Raw genomic sequence first — 13744 nt, forward strand, 5'->3', positions numbered from 1 at the left:
TCTGTTGGGTGGAATGTTCTATAGATGTCTATTAATTTCATTTGTTTCACTACATCTGTGATATCTCTTATTGCTCCATTAAGTTTCTGTCTGTTTAGCCTGTCCATTGGTGAGAGAGGAGTGTTGAAACCTACTATTAGAGTGTGGGGTTTGATGTATGCTTTGAGTTCTACTTTGTGTGTTTCCCTTCTTTGAGTTGTGGTGGTGGAGAGTTGTCAGATGTCTGTGTTATTATGGGTGTTCTTAGCTTCCTTGGTTTTTGCTTTGCCTTCTAGTAGTTTCTGTAAGGCTGGGTTTGTGGCTACCTATTATTTAAATCTGTTTTTGTCCTGGAATATCTTTTTTCTCCATTGATGGTGAATGCAAGCTTTGCTACGAATAGTACTCTGGGATTGCCTTCATGGTCTCTTAGTGTTGGCAGCACATCTATCTAAGACATTCTGGCTTTCATGGTTTCCACTGAGAAGTCAGGTGTAATTCAAGTGCCTACGGACTCCTGATCTTTGATGAAGAAACCAGAAATACATGGGAGACATTCTCTCCCTTATAAGAGATCATGTCAGCACACAGAAGCCACCCTATTGCTGACACACGCCCACAGTCCAAAAAATATTTAATGGAAAGGAATTCCCACACAGACCTCAACCTAAAACCAGATATCTTGAACCTAACAGAAGAAAAAGAAGGAAAGATCCCTGAAATCAATGACATAGGAAAAGACTTTCTGAGCAGAACACTATTAACACAGACACTAATTTCAACAATTAATAAATGGGATCTCATGAAACTGAAAAGCTTCTGCATGGAAAAAGATCCCATCATTCAGACAAAGTGGCAGCTTACAGAATGGTAAAATATTTTTTATCAACTACACACCCAATAGAGGGCTAATATCCAAAATTACATAAAAAAACTCAAACAAATGTATAAAGAACTCAAAAGGCTAGATATCAAGAAAACAAATGACTCAATTTAAACTGGGAATTTTTAAACAGAGAATTCTCAATAGGGAACCTTAAGTGGCTGAGAAAGACTTAAATGTTCAACATTCTCAGTCATTAGTGAAATTCAAACCAAGTCTGCTTTGAGAGTCCATTTTACACCTGTCAGAATCCCTAGGATCAATTACACGAGTGACAGTTCCTGCTGGCAAGGACGTAGAATAAGGGGGACACTCATCCACTGCTGGTGGGAGTGCAGACTCATACAGTCACTATGGAAATGAGTGTGGATGTACCTTAGAGAGATGGGAACTGATCTACCTCGTGATCCAGCTCTATCACTCTTGGGCATTTACCCAAAGGAACCTTCATCCTACCACAGAGATGCTTACTCAACCATGTCCATTGCTGCTCTATTAATAATGCCCAGAAATTGGATAACATATTCAAGACATGAATATGAATGGATAATAAAAATTGAAACCTTTACACAAATGAATATTACTCAGCTTTTAAAAATAATTAAATTCACAGTAAATGGGTAGAACTAGGGGGGGAATCACCCTGAGTGAGGTACCCAGACACAGAAAACCAAATGTGGCATGTATTAGCTTACATGTGGATATACAGAATCACAGAGATTAAGCAGAGTAACAGACTAAGGAGGAGAGACACATCTCATCAGGAAAGAAGAAATAGAATAGAAAGGTACAGGCTGGTGAGGGGAGGTGCAAGGAGAGAAATAGAGGGACGAGGAAGTGTATACAGGGAGAAACAGCTAAAACTGAGGACACTGAAGTAGTGTGCAGTGGCATGGGTATTGATACAGTAGATGCTTCCTGAAATAAATGCATATGTGAAGGCATTCTAACAGAGGAATCAAATAACAGGGTGATGAGATTGTGTCTGAGAGCTTTCTCCTTCTGTCTTGCATTCCACTCTTTAGGTTGGGATTAAAGATGTGCACCACTGGGATTAAAGGCATGCACCGCCAGGTTTCTATGGCAAACTAGTGTGGCTACTGAGATTAAAGGTGTGTGCTACCACTTACTCTCTGATCTTCAGCTAAACTTTCTTTATTAAAATACAAATGAAATATCACTACACGTAAGGCTCACGAAGCACTGTAAAGGAGGGGACACATAGATTATAAGAGCCAGAGCATCATGGAGTTTTCTGTGACATTGTATCTCCTAGGAATGTCAGAATCTCCCCCAATAAAATCTCATTAACATGGCTGCTTAAATATGAGCTGAATAAGGACAAGAGGCAAGCTAAAGGGACAAGGGGCCAACCAGCCCTACACAAAGAACTATAGGGACCTCACAAATGCCAGGAGTGGAGAAACAGTTTTAGTCCTACTGTGGGAAGAGTACACGAAATGCTTATCCAATACCAAATGGTGAGCCCTGAATCATACATACAAATAACATTATACTAAATTAAAGTATGTGTGTGTTATAGTTTCTTAGGTACTTAACAGTATGAATCCTTGTGATTTTTTTCACATATCCATAATATTATTTTGCTCTCCTTTCTCCCTGTGTATTTATCTCCCTTCAACCTAATTATAACTCTGACAGCATACAGACAAGTAACATACAGATTGGGCAGGGTACATACACATATGCATGTAACAAAATTAATGAAAATTCCATTAATTTGAAAGGGAACAAGGAGGCATATATGAGAGGGTTTGAAGGAAAAAAGTAAAAGGAGAAATGATGTTTCAATGTTACAAAATATTTGTATAACTATGTACAGATGTGTTGCATTTGTTGAATATTATGTAAAAATGTGTTGCTGTTTTACCTTGTCTGCCTAAGGCACCTGAATAGTCTAACAAAAAGCTAAATGGCCAATAGCAAGGAAGAGGTATAGGCAGGACTTGCAGCAGGGAAAGTAAGTAGCAGGAGGAATTTAGGCTTAGAAAGGAAGAAAGAAAAAGAGATACCAGGGAGAAACCAGTGGCCAGTCAGACAAACATGGAGGAAGCAGGAAAGCAAGACATACAGAATGAAAGAAAGGTAAAAAGCCCCAAGGAAAAATGTAGATGAATAGAAACAGGTTAAATTAAGTTCAAAAAGCTAGCAGGATGAGCCTAAGCTAAGACTAAGCACTTATAATTAATAAGCATTCATAATAAATTATTTGGGAGTTTCTTGGTGGCCCAAGGATAATTCCAACTACACATAATACAACAAATAAAATAAAGAAGTAGTTGTTTTTAAAGCATTAACATAATAGATAAAAAAGGGACACAGCCAAGACTGTTAAATGGACAAGCTTGTCTCAGAAAAAAAAAAAAAAACGAAGATAAAAAGAGAGGTAACTTATCCCTATTACCTGCTCTGAAGAATTTTTCACAGATACTGCCACGGCATAACCACATGGGAATAAGGTGGCCTGCATTAATTAAAAGGGTTTCTAATAGTAAAGTATATTACAGTTGCTTATGACTTATAATGTCATTATAAAATATCTAGCAAATTAAATTCAACTTGATTACATATCATTTCTTCCCACTACATTCCTTAGGATGAATTTTAATTTATTAACACCATGTATCACTTAGGTAAAATCCTATGGCCTTCAGAAGTAGGCATAGAAAGCAAGCTTGTTAGGTTTTTGTGTGTCTATGACTACCAGCCTGATAACTGTAGACTTCAATTTTTTTTTTTTTTTTTTGGTTTTTCGAGACAGGGTTTCTCTGTGGTTTTGGAGCCTGTCCTGGAACTAGCTCTTGTAGACCAGGGTGGTCTCGAACTCACAGAGATCCGCCTGCCTCTGCCTCCCAAGTGCTGGGATTAAAGGCGTGCGCCACCACCGCCTGGCTTAGACTTCAACTTTTTAAACTTTGTACAAAAAAAAAAATGTTTCAAGAAGTTCTTTGATAAGGAATGATTTTAGAAGGACTAGTATGTGAAAACTTGCTTTATTTAAGCACCCGTAGAACATTAATCCTTTCTCACTTCAGTCTTCTATAAAAAGAATCCAGGAGTAGTTAATGCATAAGCAATAGCTATTACAATAGTCTTACTAATTGACCTTGTAATGACAAAATATGGGAGATCTTGGTCAAACAGAGATAATACTTCCAATTCAAATGTCTTAGCTAAAGTGATTTTGTATTTCTTCTGTAGACTCTTCTCAAACTCACAGAGATCCCCCTGCCTCTGCCTCTTGAGTACTGGGAGTAAAGAGGAATGTACCACCACTGACCAGCAAATTTTGTACTTCTTAAGGCATCTTAAAACTAAGATGAGTGTTGAAATGAATTTTGAGAACTTAGGTCCTGATAAAACTGTAGAAGAATACTTTTTATTTGCCTTTATTTTTTTAAAAAAGATCTTTATTATTTTTATTTTATGTATAAAGTGTTTTGCCTACATGTATGTCTGTATACCACACGTGTGTCTGGTGCCCACCAAAGCCAGAAGAGGGCATCAGACCTCCTGAAATTAGAGTTATAGTTATGGGTCCTGGGGATTTAACCCATTTCTTTGGAAGAGCAGGCAGTGCTCTTACCCATGGAGCCATTTCACCAGGCCCAGGGATATTTTACAAAACAAAACAACAATAAAAGATACTATGGAAAACAACTGGGCACTGCTGCAAAAGTACTTGATTGTCTCAAATACAGATGAGGAGACACACTGATGGCTAGGAAAGACTGAAACTCAAAAGGGCTGCTAGGGACAAAACTACAATTCTAGCCAGAGGCACAACAGCTGCAAGATTTAGAAATCTAAGCTTTTGCCCTAGGACTTCCCACCACTGTCTGGGAACTGGCATAGCCTTCTTGCTTAAGAGTACTCGCAAGAGGCTTTCTGACGTCACGCAGGCGGAGACTTTAAAATCCAAATGGCTCTTGGTTGGCATTGGTGGGTGTCTTCCTAAGCAGTTGTGCATTTTACTGGAAGTGGGCGCTGGGGGTCAAGAACCAGAGAGAAAGGTAACTGCTGGCATGGGGTTACCTCTGTTCCTGCTAAGAAACTCTGTGGCATCAGAGACCTGGGGCGGCATCTGCCAGGTTCTGGGTTCAGGGATCAGTAAGTTTGTGTGGGCAGCGCCTGGAGAGGGAAAAGAGGATGCTGATTGCTGACCAAGGTGTTCCGCAGGGAGGGGGAGAAGGGGAGGACTGCCTGGGAGGGACAGGTTAAAACACTGCGTTCCTGTGGTAATGCAGCATCTGAAAAGCCATGTAAGAAGAAAAAGTCTGGGAAACTGAAGGCTTGAGAATAAGACCTAAGTGGAATGTAAGCAGTCGAACAAGGAGTGATGTGACTCAGTGCACAGCCTATTGTGCTAAAGTCCCCAGCTCAAACAAACAATAAAGTGGGTGTTATTATTTGGTGTTAGTATTTGGGAATCTGCATTGGCCTGCCTGTCCTTAGGGTCCTGACAGGAAACCTCCTCACCTGTAGCCACTAAGAGCACTTCACCTGTAGCCACTTCTGGCCACATTTGCTATGGTTCCTTGTAACAGGTGGACCTACCCCCTAACCTCCCCCTGCTCCTGTGTCTACCTCCCTCTCTCTCCCACACTCTTTACCCCATGGGACTAGACTGCTCCCCTCTCTGCATCCTCTGTCCCTTCTCTCTCATCTTCCAATAAGCCTCCTATATAAGCCTTATCGCATAGCGTGACTTCTCTTCACTACATATATATATATAATTTTTTCAACAGTGAGTTCTGTCTCATCCTAGAAAGAAGCCAGGGCAGGACCAGAAAAAGCTGAGTGGCTAGCGTCTAGTGCTGCAGAGACGAAGACAGGGTCTGACATAGGGATGCTTATGATACTAAAATATTTTGAGAATGGAAGCAGCCTCTACATTATGTTATGGAACGGATTGCTTGTCTTTACTGAAAGGGAGATTAGAACCAGAAAGACAATAGTGGGTATTAAACTATGGGGTTAAACATAAAGCAAGAAAAGTAGATATTAGGAAAAGAGAATGAATCCTGATTTTGAAGCCAAAGGAAACATTTTGAGGAGAGTTAAGGAGCCTGAGATTTCTTGTCAAGCAGTCTGTGAGTTACCATTGAAATAGACATAAGAGATACCAGTGATGTCTTCGGGATAACACATTGAAATTTTGCGATCATGGATTGCCGTGTGATGCAGGAATCATATATGTTCATTTTTGCATTGTCTTGCTCGAGTGTATTGAATACTTGAAGTTGCATAGGTGTTATCTTTAGTGAGGACTTAAGTATACATGACAAACAAATACAGCACACAGGGAAAATACTATCGTAAAGGAATAAACTTAGTTACTCTTCTACTTCAGAATAAAAGTGACAATTATTGCTTAATGATCCACTTGCATCTGGAACATTTTTCTGATATTGAAATCATGAATTAGGTTCTGAGCATGAAGCGCAGTTCCATTTCCACCGGTGGTGCTGGCTGCCTCTCCACACAGGAATTAAGATCTCAGGACCTCGATGAACCAGACCTTTATACCCATCAAGCGTAAGTGCCTCCAACTATGGATCTCAGCTGCATGCTGTCATGTTCTGTACCTAGTTCTCAGAAACTGTAGAATCAGATGGTGAAAGTGGGTCTTCTCTAGTTCCACACTTGAGTCGCTCACTCTCCAAAGGTTAGTAATTCCTTCAGAGAGCTTTGGTTTTACTGTCTAAGTCTGGCAGTATCAATTATATTAGCAATTAAACTAAGAAAATGTCAATATAAACTCAATTTAAAATAACAATCTTATTATAAGGTTTCAAAACTAAAATGGTTTTATTTATTTATTGCTTTTTGTTTGTTTTGGTTTGTTTTGGAGACAAGATTTCTCGATGCAGCCCTAGTTTTCCTGGCATTCACTCTGTAGACCAGGTTAGCATCGAACTTTGGGATATACCTTTCTCTGCTTCCAAAGTGCTCAGATTAAAGGTGCGTGCCACCACCACCTACAATGCTTTTAATTTTTAAAAAAAAAATCTGGGTAAGCAAGATGACTCAGCAGGTAAAGGCACTTATCAACAAACCCAAACACCTGCTTTCAATCCCCAGACCCACATGGTAGAAGAGAACCTGCTGCATCAGCAGCTACTGACCACCAGCTGCTGGCTCTCTTTCTGTCTCTCTCCCTCTCTCTCTCTCTCCCCCCCCTCTCTCTCTCTCTCTCTCTCTCTCTCTCTCCCACACACACACACACACAATAATAAATGTTAAAATATTTCCAATGCAAAACAATTTCATTGGGCAGCAAAACATGGTCTCCCCTTTTAACGTCAGATCCCTTTAATATCTGACTAATGAAAGACAGTTAGAATCTATTCTGCTGCTGCATTCAGACTGTCCTAGCAGCCAGTCTCTAGGTAGCAATGTATGCATGAAAGGATGAGCATGAGAAGAACAAACAACATCTTAGTTTTGATGTAGTGATACCTAGATATACATACCTTGGAGAACATGTCTAGTCTAGATCAGCAGTTGTCTGGATTAGAGGTAGGGAAGTTTGATACAGATTGACAGGAAACAGTCTGTTATTTGTATGACCTGGGGTATGACCTCACCTTTTTGTACTTTGAATCCCTTGTGTATAAGAATGGGGATAGGTTGAGCGGTGGTGCACGTATTTAATTAAACGGAGGCAGTCTAATCTCTGGGTTTGAGGCCAGCCTGGTCTACAGACAAATTCCAAGACAACCACAGCTACACAGAAAAACCTGTCTTCCAAAAAAGAAAGAAAAAGAGTGGAGATACTGGGAGATTGCTCAGTGGTTTAGAGTCGTTCCTATTCTACCACAGGACCCAAATTCAGTTCCCAGTACCCACATTGGGCAGGTCACAACCGCCTGTGACTCCAGCTCAAGGAGATCTGGTGCCAATTTTGTGACCTCCATAGGCACTCTCGTGCATGTGTGGTTATGCCTATACAAACAAAATATACATAGAATATAAAATAGAACTTTTCACTTTTTTAATGGAGATAATGGCAGACTCTCCTTTACAAGTAGTTCTGAATATTTATTGAGTGTTCATATAGGTCAACTGCTCTTAAGTTCTTCATGCATATTAAGTCTTGATACTCGGTGACAACTTTCCCTTAAGGCACAATGGCAAACAAGGGAGTACAAAAAAGGGAGCAGTTATAGGGGCATAAACAGAGAACGAAAGTGTTTAGGTTATTGAACAGGCCTTTAGACTACTTGGTACAGAAGATCTATGGGCCTGAAACACACCTTTAAGGATAATATATGTGTTGATAATGTCATGCACAAGGAAATTTGGTTTGTTATTTGTGGTGCTGAGGATTGAGCACAAGCTGAACAAAACACTGAGATATATATCCCTGTCACAGAAGTACATTTCATTCCCCCCATATTTTATACCTAAAACTGCTGTAACTTCATGGTATGCTCTCCTGCTTTAAGAAATGCATTGTCTTTAGTTATTTAAAGCTTAAAGACTAATGTTTGATGCTGTTGTTACGATGTGTGTGTGTGTGTGTGTGTTTGTGTGTGTGATGGATAGCCTTGAAATAATGCAGACTTGAACACAGGAGGAAATGTTTTTGATTGCCTTCTTAATATGCAACTTGGTATGTTTTCAAGTTCTAAAAAAATAAAGGATACAAGACCTATCCATGATAAAGTATTTATTCAGAAAAATATCCAACATGTATATAAGGTATTAAATTGTCTGATTTGAGTGATTTTGCAGTGTGGTTTAAATTCTGGTTTGTCTGAGACAGGGTTTCTCTGTCTAGCTCTGGCTGTCAGTGGAACTCACTCTGTAGACCAGGCTGGCCTTGAACTCACAGACATCTGCCTGCCTCTGGCTCAGGAGTGCTGGGATTTGCTGGGATTAAAGGTGTGAGCCACTAGCACCCAGTTTTATTGTTTTTTTAAAAGCAATGTATAAGTAAAACCCACAGTTTTACAAAAATAGCTATTCAAGTAATCCACACAAAGTTGTTTTCACCGTTAACAATTTCTATGGCATTTGACATGGGCTACAAACATGGCCCTGTGGTAAAGTACTTTCTTAGCATGTGGCTTCAGACCTGGGCTCAATTCCCAGTACCACCAAAAAGAACAAAACAAAACAAAACAACTACTTTTTACTAGGAAGACCCTTTTCCCTTCCTCAATAAAAGAGAGGTCAGGAGTGTGTCTTGTATCAGCAATTCCAGCACTTTGTTATCAGACACTGGGGGGATTGCAAGTTCCAGGTCAGGCAGAGTCACATAGTAAGACCCTATCTAAAATACATAACAGCCAGGAAATCTTAAAATGAAAAATGGTCTATGTTTAGAAATAGTGCAAGTTAGTTTGAGTCATGAAAAATTTAAACAACAATCAGTCTATAAGAAAATGTTGATGAGGGTCTGAAGAGGTGGCTCAGCATCTAAGAACACTGCTTACTCTTCCAGAGGTGCTGAGTTCAGTTCCCAGTGACCACATACTGGCTCACAACTGTCTATAGTGTGATCCCATGTCCTCGTCTGACATAAAGTTGGACGTGCAGGTAGAGTACTCATATAAATAAAAATAAGTTTTTAAAGAGAAAAAGGAAGGAAGGAAGGAAGGAAGGAAAAGAAATGAAGGAAGAAAAAGTTGATGAAGCCCGGTGGTGGTAGTGGTGGGAGCACATGCCTTTAATCCCAGCACTCAGGAGCCAGAGGCAGGAAGAGCTCTATGCGTTAGAGGCCAGCCTGGGCTACAGAGTGAGCTGCAAGACAGCCAAGCCTACACAAAGAAACCCTGTCCCATAAAACCAAAAGAGTTGATGATCTAAGTATTTGTGCAGTAGGACATACCTATAATCCCAGATTTGGAAAGCAGGAGAATCCATTGTTCTGGGCTATGTAAACTCATGACTCAAAAAAAAAGAAGAAGAAAAGAAAAGAAAAACTATATGTATGTAGGACTGGAGGGTTTTTTCTGTGATTAAGAAAACTGTTTGCTCTTGCAGAGGACCTGAATTCAATTTCTGGCACTCACACAGAAACTCAAACCATCTGTAACTGCAGTTCTTCTAATCTAGGAGCACACAACACACATGCTTACATGCAGTGAAGATGTTTATATGCATAAATATACATGTACATAATAATTGACGAGAGGCTGAAGAGGTAGCTCAGCAGTTAAGAGCACTTGTTCTTCCAAAGGGCCTGTGTTCATTGCCAGCACCTGCTTGGTCAATCACAACCCTCAGTAACTCCAGTCCCCTGGATCTGATGCCCACTTCTGGCCTACTTGAACATTGTGTGAACATGATGTACAAAGTTTACAAAACACATAGACACATAATTTATTTTAAAAATAATTGAGCAAGACATGGTGGTGCATGCCAGTAATCCCAGCACTCTGGAAGCTGAGAGGAGAATCTTGAGTTCAAGGTTAGCCTGAGCTACATAACAAGTCCAAGGTTACGCTGGTATGTATAGCAAAACCCTTTCTAAATTTTAGAAAATAGATATTAAGAGGGATTACAGCATAAACAATAAAATATCAAAATGGAAAAGTCAAAATAACCAGAAAAAAATCAAATATTAACTCTCACAAAAAGATTTATTAACAAATTATTTTACAGATGAATGCTTTCAAATAATTAAAGGTCAGATGGTTTTTAAACATGAGAGTTGTCATAGAACATAAACACAATTATCAAGAGGCTACTATATGCGTGTACAACAACTTATAGGCATCATAATAAAATCAAACCAATCACCGACAGACATAATATACAAAGCTCAATAATTGCCATCAAAATGTATTTGGCAAATAGGCAATTATTATTTAAGATTAGGTCCTGCTCAGATTAGGTGAGTCTCTAGCCAGAATCTTTGGGCCTTCCTTAGTCCTCTAAATGCTGGAATTAGATGCATGCATGGCAACAACTGGCTCAGCAAATGCTTTACGCATGACCATATGCCTGGTACTGTAATAGATGTCTGAACTAATATAGCACAACACCTGCCCCATGGACTCCATTTCAAGTGGGACGATGGCTACAGGAACAAGTATTTCCCATTACAAGATTATTAAGTTAGCTACAAAGTAGTAGATTTCATAATGGCATTTTTACACATGTTTTCTTCTTCCACACCCTGCCCTCTGGCCTTTGCCTTGCCCTCCCCTCTGTCCCATTCTTGCTGTTTTTCCATTGCCCACAACAACCTAATTTCTGCTCTCCCAGTACAATATTGCATTATCTTCTGTCAGTGTTCCTGTACCCTAATCCTTCAGGTCTCTTTTTCCCTCTCACAGTTCTCTAGTTTCATGAGTCATCCACACATGGACACCGACCCACTCACACATAGAAACTTCAATCAAGGCTACACACATGACAGAAAACATAGTGCTTATCTGAACGCAGTTTATTTCAGCTAACATTCTGAATTGAAATTTCACCCATTTTCCTACAAATGTCATTTTTTTACTATATATCTGTGTGTGTGTGTGTGTGTGTGTGACCACAGAAATGAGAGATGTCAGACCCTCCTGGGGCTTGTGTGGTTGTGAACTGCCTGGTTTGAGTGTTGGGAATCAAATGCTGCTCCTCTGGAAGAACAAGAAGTGCTCTTTATCACTGAGGCATATAGGCAGATCATGTGATAGTTTTGGTTGTCATCCTCAAAGATTTGTTTATCTTCTATTTTTATGTGTGTGAATATTTTTCCTGCAATATATGTGTACATCCGTGGTGACTGTGGAGGCCAGAAAGGGATTCCCTGGAACTGGAGTTATAGATGGTTCTGAGCCACCAAGTGGGTGCTGAGAACCCAGTTCCTCTGTAAGAGCAGCCAGTGCTTTTCCCTGAGACCTCTGTCCCACCACTTTCTCATTTTTGACAAACCTACTTACTGATTTCCTCAGTAGCTGCAATTTATGCTCACTAGCAGTGAGTAAAGTTTCCTCTTTCCTCAAATTCCTGCCAGCATCTGTTGTTCTGTTTTCTTGATGAAAGTCATTCTGAGCTAGTAAGGTGACAGTATAAATCATTTTAATTTCACCTTTCCCTGATGGCTTAGGATGTTGAACCCATCATCAAATATTATTTGCCTTTTCTATTTCTTCCTTTGAGGACTGTCTGCTCACCTCATTACCTCATGTATGGATTGGCTTTGGTTTAATCTTGGCTGTTTTTACATAATAGAACCTTATGTGATACAGAGTTGGCAATGATTTCTCAAATCTGTAAGCTGTCTCTTCAGTTGTGAGGTTCCTTCCATTGTTAGGCAGGTTTTTAGTTTGCTATAATCCATGTGTCAGTCCTTGGGTTGTGTTCTCTGCTGTCACAGTCCATTCAGAAGTTCCTACCTCTGCATAGGATGATTGTTGACACGGGACATAGTTGATGTGTCTTCCCTGCAGTTTCAGCATGTCCTGTCTTCACATGAAGTCTGTGATCTATTTTCAATGTTTCATGTAGTTTGAGACTCGACCTGATTTCATTCTTCTCCAGGTACATACCCAGTTTTCTCAGCACCATCTGTAAAAGGATCTTTCCCAATGACATCTGGGTTTAAGGGAAAAAATGAAGTACCTGCTAGGGCTGGGATGATGAATCCATGATTAAGAGCACTTGCCGCTCTTGCAGAGGACAAAGGTTCAGTTAACAGCACCCATATGGCAGCTCACAATCCCTTATATCTCTAATTCTAAGGTATCTGATGTCATCTTCTGGAGAGTAGTTGACTGTTCAGTTTTCATGAGTTTGTAGGCATTCTGGGGGTAGAATTGTTGTTGAATTCTAGCATTATTCCATGGTAATCCAATAGTACACAGCTGGTTACTACATTTTCTTTTGTATCTGTGAATGTTTGCTTTGTTACTGATTATGTGATCAATTTTTGAGAAGGTTCCATGAGATGCTGAGAAGAAGGTATTTTCTTTTCTGTTGGGTGGAATGTTCTATAGATGTCTATTAATTTCATTAGTTTCACTACATCTGTGATATCTCTTATTGCTCCATTAAGTTTCTGTCTGTTTAGCCTGTCCATTGGTGAGAGAGGAGTGTTGAAACCTACTATTAGAGTGTGGGGTTTGATGTATGCTTTGAGTTCTACTTTGTGTGTTTCCCTTCTTTGAGTTGTGGTGGTGGAGAGTTGTCAGATGTCTGTGTTATTATGGGTGTTCTTAGCTTCCTTGGTTTGTGCTTTGCCTTCTAGTAGTTTCTGTAAGGCTGGGTTTGTGGCTACCTATTATTTAAATCTGTTTTTGTCCTGGAATATCTTTTTTCTCCATTGATGGTGAATGCAAGCTTTGCTGCGAATAGTACTCTGGGATTGCCTTCATGGTCTCTTAGTGTTGGCAGCACATCTATCTAAGACATTCTGGCTTTCATGGTTTCCACTGAGAAGTCAGGTGTAATTCAAGTGCCTACGGACTCCTGATCTTTGATGAAGAAACCAGAAATACATGGGAGACCATTCTCTCCCTTATAAGAGATCATGTCAGCACACAGAAGCCACCCTATTGCTGACACACGCCCACAGCCCAAAAAAATATTTAATGGAAAGGAATTCCCACACAGACCTCAACCTAAAACCAGATATCTTGAACCTAACAGAAGAAAAAGAAGGAAAGATCCCTGAAATCAATGACATAGGAAAAGACTTTCTGAGCAGAACACTATTAACACAGACACTAATTTCAACAATTAATAAATGGGATCTCATGAAACTGAAAAGCTTCTGCATGACAAAAGATCCCATCATTCAGACAAAGTGGCAGCTTACAGAATGGTAAAATATGTTTTATCAACTACACACCCAATAGAGGGCTAATATCCAAAATTACATAAAAAAAACTCAAACAAAATGTATAAAGAACT

The sequence above is a fragment of the Chionomys nivalis genome, chromosome 16 (genome assembly GCF_950005125.1).
Source record: "Chionomys nivalis chromosome 16, mChiNiv1.1, whole genome shotgun sequence".
Classification (NCBI taxonomy): Eukaryota; Metazoa; Chordata; class Mammalia; order Rodentia; family Cricetidae; genus Chionomys; species Chionomys nivalis.